This window comes from Parambassis ranga, unplaced genomic scaffold, assembly GCF_900634625.1.
Source record: "Parambassis ranga unplaced genomic scaffold, fParRan2.1 scaffold_32_arrow_ctg1, whole genome shotgun sequence".
In the NCBI taxonomy this organism is placed as follows: Eukaryota; Metazoa; Chordata; class Actinopteri; family Ambassidae; genus Parambassis; species Parambassis ranga.
Window position 1 is genome coordinate 1,523,153 of NW_021144802.1, and position 8,072 is coordinate 1,531,224.

The following is an 8,072-nucleotide window of genomic DNA, read 5'->3' on the forward strand; positions in this document are numbered from 1 at the left end:
GTTCATGGATTGTTTGGGATTTGGATCTCCATGCACATGCACACTAGTGTAGTCTCGTTCGACCACACATGGTTGAATGGTTTCAGGCTGACACAATAAAATACATTACACTTTCAGTTTCACTGCACCAAGTTGTTATACAAAGTGACATTTGAGGTCAGGGTGTCCGCGGGGTCTTAATCAGTATTAAAAGTTGATGAATCAACTGTGGGAAAATGAAGGCCCACAGCAAGGACACTTTTTGAGGTTACAACTCTGACATGAAGGCATTATGTGATGTCATCAAACACACCCTACAATGTCATCATCCCGGAAACCTCCGTTGCTGCCCCCGGCTTTGTGACCATACGGGTGGACAGAGATGTGACTGGCAGCGGTAAGAAGAAGAGAGGAGGGATTGTGCTGTATGTGAGTGAACAGTGGTGCAAACCCGCACATGTCCGTGTCAAGGAGCGTCTCTGTAACCCGACTGGAAATCTGCAGTGAGCCCTGAATTTTTACATGTTCAAAATATCTGTTTGCTTCACATCTACTCATATTATTTACCATCATTGGTGTTGAGTATGTGACGGAGCTCAGGAGGGGAGGGGAAAAGGGACAGACAATGACATTTATGTAGGCTAGAATAACAAAATCTATTGTGATTATAATATTAAATAAAACAGCTGCTTTAACATGAAAAGAAGTTGTTCACTGGCTCCTCACACAGACACATGTCAGGAGTCAGGCGTGTGCAGCTTGTTTACAGTGAGTGCAGCTACTGAGAACATGTGTTCTATTCAACCAGCATCCTGATTAAAAAGAAAGAAAGAAACTCCAAGTACTTCATGTGAGCTGCGTATTCACAGCGAGCACAAATGGAAATGCTGATTAACACGCGGCAGTCTCCTAGTTTGATCCATTCTGGGACTATATTCTGACGGAGCACTGCTACATGCGCACAGACAGCACCTGAAAACACACCGTCAACATACCAGCATGGCTATAGGCTGCTGAGACCTGTCCAACAGACAGCGCGTCGCTTGACACAGTTTTCAATGCGCGCTCTCATTCCTCTGGTGCAGTACGCTCACATGTGTGTGTGCACGCCTGTGTGTGTGTGTGTGTGTGTGTGTGTCGGGGGGGCGGAACTCCTCTGCAGCGGAGAAATGCGCGAGCATGCAGAGACAGAAACGACACGCCGAGCAGAACGGAGGCTGCCACTGCTAAAAAAAAATTCAAACTAAATATCAGAGAAATACTGACGGGCAATTAATAATAAAAATAAAATGCACAGGACAAGTCTCAGTGAATAAGTGCGTGTGAGAAATATGTGCGGGCCGCACTAACACTAAACTTTGATGTCAAGTGGGGGGCCACAAAATATCGGTTCACGGGCCGCAAATGGCCCGCGGGCCGCTACTTTGAGACCCCTGGCGTAAGGGAACCACACAGCCTCTGCTCTCTTGTTTCTGTGGTCCTGTAATACCTTTCATTCTGCTCTGTAGCCACTTAAGGTTTATATCCATTTTGATGTTGTTGTTGTCACATACACACTGTCACAAATGTGTAATTGAACGCTGGCTATCATACACAGGTAGAGGGATGTGATAGACGTGTATCCAGTGATTAGCCTGGCTGCCTCTCTAAACCCCTCTGGAAATGGTAAAAGCATTTTTGTAACTTCTATACAGATCCACAGTTTACTAAACATCGCAGATTGACACTAAGAGGCAAGAGATGGTGTAAACTAGCACACAGAAAGATGTTTTATATAGGCTACTATGAATGAGCTGAGACACTCCATAAATCATGTGTACAGGTGTACCTGAAGGGGCAGATGGAAGCTACAGACAGCAGGTCATCAGCACTAACAGAAGAGACGACTCAACAAAAAGGCACGAGACGTCGTACAATATGTGGTCTGTCAGGGAACAAACTTCTTTGTTTGCACAGACTCAATATACCCGCCCTCATTTGTGTCAGATTTTCATTGTATACATTACATAACAGTAGAATAAAGCTTGCCCATCTGATTCCTAAGACCTTCTATCAGCAGCAAATATGTAACTTGGTTGTTGGTGCATTTCTTGACTGTCAGTATACATGATTCCTTGTGGTTGCTCACCTGTGGGAAGCTTCCAAGGAATTATAGTGGTTTATTGGTTCACCCTGACAAAGAATGAGGAGGGATATAGGGGAAGATTATAGAGTTTGACAGATGATCATGAAACAATGTAGAATATTAATGTTGGTATGGAGGAAACTTGGAGTGTGTTGATGCCCTCTTTTTGTTCTGCAGTGGCAGAGTGAATGGTCGTCAGTACAGAGCCGACCTGGAGCTTTACCAGAATATTGTTGCTGAACAGTGCTGCTGGGAAATGAAGTCCAACCAACCCGTTCTCAAACTAGTCAAACAGCAGCAGGGACACTGGGAAAGACTTGTCAGGACTAAGGTACTCAACTTGTGTTCAGTCTACAGCAGAAATATAGAATTTTTCCACATCGTCTTTTGATTGATTTCAAAGGTGATTTATCTTTCTAGAATATTTTTGTGAAAATGTTACTTTTGAATTATTAGTCAGTTGGAAAAAATATTCTCGCTTGCTGTCAAAGTAAAGTAGTGGCCAATATAGAGTAAGTAATAAGAGTAATCAGAGTAAGTAATTCTCACGAAATACTAAGTGGAATCAAGAAGTATGAAAAAAAAACATATAAAATAAATAATATAAAAAAACTATGAAACCTGTAGTAATATATAAAGTATAGTTCACGTGAGGAGCAATATTATCATTATTATATCAAACGGTCATTCTGCCTGTTGGCGTTTTGTTGTAGGAGGAGCAGAGAGAAACAGAAGAAACCTGACAATTGATAACGGAGGAGATGAGGCTGGAGAGGGAGGGAGAGAGAGAGAGAGGGAGAGAGAGAGAGAGGGAGAGAGAGGGAGAGAGAGAGAGAGAGAGGGAGGGAGAGAGAGAGAGAGGGAGGGAGAGGGAGAGAGAGGGAGAGGGAGAGAGAGAGGGGGGGGGAGAGGGAGGAGAGAGAGAGAGAGAGAGAGGGAGAGGGAGGAGAGAGGGAGAGAGAGAGAGGGGGGGGGAGAGAGAGCGAGGGAGAGAGAGAGGGGGAGAGAGAGGGAGAGGAGAGAGAGAGAGAGAGAGAGGGGGAGAGAGAGAGGGAGGGAGAGAGAGAGGAGAGAGCAAGAGGGAGAGAGAGAGAGGGAGAGAGAGAAGAGAGAGCAAGAGGGAGAGAGAGAGAGGGAGAGGGAGAGAGAGAGCGAGAGGAAGGGAGAGAGAGGGAGAGAGAGGGAGGGAGAGAGAGAGGAGAGAGCAAGAGGGAGAGAGAGCGGGAGAGAGAGAAAGGGAGAGAGAGAGAGCGAGAGGGAGAGAGGGGGGGAGAGAGAGAGAGGGAGAGAGAGAGCGAGAGGAAGGGAGAGGAGAGAGGGAGAGAGAGGGAGGGAGAGAGAGAGGAGAGAGCAAGAGGGAGAGAGAGAGAGAGGGAGAGAGAGAGAAGAGAGCAAGAGGGAGAGAGAGAGAGAGCGAGAGGGAGAGAGGGAGGGAGGGAGGGAGAGGGGGGGAGAGGGAGAGAGAGAGAGAGAGAGAAAGAACGGACAGACAAGTCATGTTACAAGTTGGGAGGCTCAGGCATTATTTTATATCTGTCATGTCAAAGTTGATCCAAAATATTGAGTTGGAGTTATTAGTGTTTGTATTGCAGCAGTTTTAAATGGTGTTTTCCACTTAGGTCCATTAACTCCTATTATAATACTACATTTTAATATCAGAGCCATAACAACATGGAATCATGCATTTCTTAATGTAAGGGTTTCATTTGTGAGGACATGTCAAAGTTCATGATCATAAATTCAGCTTCACATTCTTCATTTCACTGCTTCTAAGACAAAAACATGTTCTGACCTGAAATCACAGTCAGTGATTCAAATGAAAGTGAAACATCATCAACATTTAAAGCACAAAGTTGAAGCTGCTGTCACTTCCACACACTCTGCTTCTACACACAGCACAGACTCACTGAGGAACCAGAACCCAACCAGAACCCAGCATGTAGAGGCTGAGTGAATGTGGTGCTGAAGGTGTGGAGGTGGATCAGTGTGTCAGAGGAGACTCTGTAGAAGGACAGAGTGCCAGCAGGACAGTCCACATACACTGCTGCTCTGTGAGAGACAGAGGAGGAGGAGATGGATGTTCTTCTGTTATTGTGACGGACAGAGTAACCACGATCAGAGCAGATCAGACTCCAGGACTGATTGTTTCTTCCAAACACGCAGTCAGCTCTGAGTCCTTTCCTTCTGATTCTTCTGTAACTCACTGATATATAAACCACTCCTCTCCACTCGACCTCCCAGTAACAGTGACCAGTCAGAACATTTCTACACAGCAGCTGAGGACACATGTCAAATCTGTCTGGATGATCAGGATATGGCTGCTCCTCCTCCACATGTGTCACCTTCCTGTTGTTGTCAGACAGTTTGAGGTCTCTGTGCACTGAGTTTGTGTCGACTTCAAGTTGACAGAAATCTGATGGAGAGAAAAAGACACAGCTGCAGTTTATCATCTGACACATCTGATGGCTTCATTCTGTCTTTACTGACTGATGTGTTGTTCATTCATACAAAGTTTATCATCAGACTTTTTGTCACTAATGTTTGAATGAACAAACACACAACTATCAGCTTTGTGTTCAAACACAAACTGGATATTTGCAGCAATGTGAGTAAAGACAGACGACACATTTAGAACATGAGAAGAACAGCAGCATCAACTGTATCATTGGATAAAGAGCATCATCCAAAAGCTCCTTCATCAGAGTCTGGAGGAGGATCTGGACTGAAAGACCAGACTCAGACCTCCTGATCTATCCTGATATTGTTCCACTGTTACTATTGTAAATACTTATTCCGCTTCTGTATTATTCTCCTTCTTCTGGACACATTTTCAGCAGAACTAGTCCCACAGCTTTAATGTGAGCGACCTGAAACTTTTACAGGACGTCCGGCTGTACCGGGACACCTGTGCTGTGACTTTTCTTTCCGTTCCGACGTACGGTTTTCACGTAAATCGCAAAAAAAACCAGTGGGCGAACGACATAGACGGTGAATGGGGAGAGAGAGAGAAAAAGGCAAAAGTCACAAAACCAGGAAGCCGAAAACTGAGGGAGCCGTTTCCATGGTAACCGTAACAGCAGCATCAACTATATCATTGGATAAAGAGCATCATCCAAAAGCTCCATACAGGAACATACACAACTACACTCAGACACACACACACACTCACAGACACACACACTGATTTTCAAAATAAAAGCCTCCACATCATTACAGACCTTACTAGGCCTGGTAAACTACACACAAGCCACCCAGAAATATGCAGACACACACTATACACACCTGACAACACACAGACACACAAACATGGATTTTCAAAATAAAAGACCCTGCACAATAACAGGATATGCTGACGTGTAGATTTTCAAAATAAAACACTTAAACCTGTTTTAACATGCATTAGGGAGTGTCCCCAACCCCCCCCCCCCCCCCCCCCCCACACACACACACACTTACACAGACACACACTGATTTTCAAAATAAAAGCCTGTAATTCATTACACAGCTAACTAGCGCTAGCCACCCCTACAAATTATACATCAAATCGACCGGCTCGGTCAGGACTACTACCCTCTGAGGTTTGGTAGCGATCGGATAAACGGTGTTTGAAAAAATCCAGAAAAACTGCGATCGACCCTCCCCACAGGCATCAAATCACTGTCAAAACTTTGAAGGCATGGCGTTTGGGCATGCTTTCACACAGAACCTTCATTCAAAATGTAAAATGTAGATAAACATTAGACCTCTGACATATTGAGTCCCCATGTCTGTGCCACTTTTTGTTTTGACAGGCAAGCCACTTAAGCTGACCTAACCCCCCTCATAGGAAATAATGGGAAACTGGTGAGATCCCTGACAAAACCCAGCTAACTTTGGAAGCCTATCAGTCTGGCATGCCTCTACACAGAATATTCATTTCAACTGCAAACTGCTCATAAGGAGTTGGACTTTATCATACTGAGTCCTCATGTTCATGTCTTTTACCAAACTTCATAAAATAGCAGCCAAAGTCACATCCACATCTTTAGGATTCCTCCATTCAGAATGAATGGAGAAGCTTGGGGCCTATTAAACCTTATATAAAACCAATCAGAAACACTGGAAAAGCATGAAATGTCATCAGTGGCATCTTTCACATCTGCCGGTGATCAGGAATGAGGTTTGGTGGTATATAATGGGGCGGACCGGCAGCAGAGTGTGGGTGAGCGTGCATTGGCCCACTCAAAATTTCTTGTGAAATTTTCTAGGTTATATATACAATAGTTATTTCTATTTTCTTTCCTGTTTGGTTCTTCTGTCCTTATGTTCCTTTCTTTGGTTGGGATTGTTGGTGCATTATCATTGAGGGTTCTTCCTGTAGAACAGACCAAAAGTCCAGTTCATATGTTCACTGGGCCGAAGCCTCTGTCATAAAATCAATAATGTCCTAATATGCCACCAGTACTGTTGTCCACAGGATGAAATCACACGTTTAAAAATGATTATTATTTATATATATTTAACATTTCACCACAAGATGGCAGCAAACATGGTCAAACTCTCACCACCCTGTTTGCCAGTGATCTGTGTTTTTTTATTGCCCATTTCTAAAATGGCAAGTGTGAGTAAGAAAAGGAAGGTTGACAGCGAAGGCCGAAGTTTCAGGACAAGTGGAAATGGAAGAAGAATGTGAGGGCAAGACATCTTGCACATTGAAACCTGTGTTGGAGCCAGACCTGCCCCCTTTACTGCAGCTGAGAGCCCAGTCTCTTCCTTCTCATCAGAGGTCCCTCGTTAATCGCGGGGTTACGTTCCAAAAATAACCCGCAAAAGGTGAAATCCATGAAGTGATGGGCTTTATTTTTTACAGTTATTCTAGATGCTTTAAGGCTGTGAAGCCCTCACTACACACTTTATACTCCTTTCTCTCCTGTTCAAACACTGTCAGAGTTCAAACCTTCATAAAAATAAGTCCAGTGTTACAGAATGAAACCAAAGCACAAAGCAAAATAAAAGGAAATATAATAACTGAAGATTAAACAATGGTTTGTGAAATGGAAGTTGTGGCGGCTGCACTAAAATGAATGATAAGTTAATGTGGTCTGTTCAGAGCTGTCAGTAAAAGCTTGTTTAATTGGTTTCGGCTGTCCCGCCTAACAAATGAAGAGATTGCTTCCAAAACGCTATAAATCCAGAAAAAAGTGTTTTCTTTCCAAAAAGGGTTTATATGAAACTTCTAGTTTTCATATAAACCCTCCGCCATGACAGTTGGAAAGCTGCCCCGTGATTGGTTGAATGGAAATGCTGCATTGTGCTGAAAATCAGGGCGTTTGTAGCAGATTGGGAAAAAAGTGAAGAAGCGGTGCAGGGAAACATGGTGGATAACGTGTTTTGTTACTAATTGATTACAAACTTTAAACAGAGACCCCGTGTGAAACTTATTTTGGTGGTAACTCGTTTTCTTAAACAGTGGCGTTTCTCGCTCTCCCTAACCCTAACCCTAATAATGCTGCTCACAGCTCAGTGTCTCAGTGTCTTCACTCTTCAGTCCATCAGTCCAGTCTGACCCTTTGGATGAGATTCTTTGTGTCTGAGTCCTGCCTGCTTTTGGACTGTGGAGCTGTTTATTCCTGTGTTTGGACCTTTTCAACCCTTTGTGGTCTCTTATTGGATTTTGTCCTTTGTCTGCTTTGGTTGTCTCTGTTATGTCCCAGGCTGAGGGGAAACCCACACACAGCATGTCTGCACCTCCCCACTCGTCCCCACTCTCAGATCGGCAGCTACACAGGCTGGTTTCAGTGTTAGGCTGCAGTTCATGAACTCAGAGCTGAGCAGTGCCCAAACAAACACAGAGACACTACAACACACTAAAGCTCCCTAACAAGAGAAAAAAGGAAAACCAATGACAAAGCTGGAACCTAAAACTCCTGCTGGGGAGTAATAAACTCCAGTAAACACCAAAGAAATCCAACCGCCGAGGCTGCGCTAC